Raw genomic sequence first — 1,535 nt, 5'->3', positions numbered from 1 at the left:
CCCCAAGCCAGCACGCCCCGCCACCAGCTCCACGCAGTCGCCGCCGCGCTGTGACGCGCATCCGCCGCCGCGCCGCCCTGCGCCAGCGCCGCGCACCTCGCCTGACCCATGTGTCTCGCGCCACAGGGCCCCAGGGGAGGTGGGAGGGGAACCCCGCCGCCACCGACGCCAGCCGTGGCGCCCTCCGGCGGCGGCGGGGAGGGGGAGAGCCGGGGAGGAGGAGCTGGCGGGCGACGGCTAGGTTTTCGCCCTGCCGCCCGCGAGAGCGGCTCGGGCGACGGGCCTCTTAATCCTGCAACTGGCTAGCTACAAGCAAAGGATTGATTTGTGGCTTTACCAAAGGAAAAGGTGTAAGGCGCTAGCAGGAGAGGAATAGTTGCAATTGTTCTTTTTCCCCTTTGAAGGCTTTTATCTTCAAATCCTGCAGCTACAAGCAAAGGATTGATTCATGGCTTTACCAAAAGAATAACACGGCCTTGCATGTCTAAGGCATTTCTTCATACACTACATGTCCTAAGTTTTTCTCTCTGTCCAGCTTGTAGTGGCTCCTCAACCACATTTGGCTTCTATCTGGCCACTCTCTGGATGGTATCAATTATTCAACTGAAGCAAGGTCCATCACTATTTCACCTGTGCTCAATATACCTGCCTGCTTCTTCAGATTTATATAGAGTAGCTTCTTCAGATGTATACAGAAACAGATTAACAAGAAATTTATGTGCTGGAGCTTGCTTACAAGATTGACAGTTGATGAGTTATTAGGCTCTATCCCCAAATGACATAAATGTGAAGGCAAGAGGTCTACAGATCTGACAGTTAATCATGCGCACTGAGGTATGACACTTAACAAACACCTTTCTTTCCACTTTGCATGCTTTAGTTTTCGTGGTCAACGACCTCAACGTGAAGCAAGATATGTTCATAGCTATGGCAATGGCGAGAAGCCTAAGACCGTCCAGGGACTCCGAGTGGCGCTGAAGCGGACCGACATAACAGAGCTGCTGCAGGAAGTCGTTCTGCTGAACTTGGTGGTGCCGTTCTGCTGAACCCGTGCTCGCGACCAGATCTGACAGTTTCTATTTATTTTACACAAATGATCTGTTCGAGTGTCAGGCCTTCCTCGGCAAGCAGCACTTGGTTCCAACATCGACGTCACTTCCATTCACCTCCGACTACAATGAACAAGGTACGGGGCTCCGTTCCAGCTGAGCACACTATTAAGAAAAGGGCTATAGATAGGATTGACACTAATGGCGCACCAGAGAAGTAGTGCGCCACTACTATATACTAATGGCGCACCAGTTGGTGATGCGCCATTAGTGTGGAAGACATTAATGGCGCACCAGAAAATAGGTGCGCCACTAGTGATATTTTTTTTCATTTTTACATACATAATAATAGCGCATCCGACCGAAGTGCGCCATTACTAATTCTAACTAGTAATAGCGCACCAGACAGGGAGTGCGCCAGTACTTAATTTTTTTATTCTTTTTTTTTTGCAAAACTACTAATGGCGCACCGCCTCACAGTGCGCC

Source organism: Triticum dicoccoides, chromosome 2A (genome assembly GCF_002162155.2).
Source record: "Triticum dicoccoides isolate Atlit2015 ecotype Zavitan chromosome 2A, WEW_v2.0, whole genome shotgun sequence".
In the NCBI taxonomy this organism is placed as follows: domain Eukaryota; kingdom Viridiplantae; phylum Streptophyta; class Magnoliopsida; order Poales; family Poaceae; genus Triticum; species Triticum dicoccoides.
Note: the sequence above shows the minus strand (reverse complement) of the source record.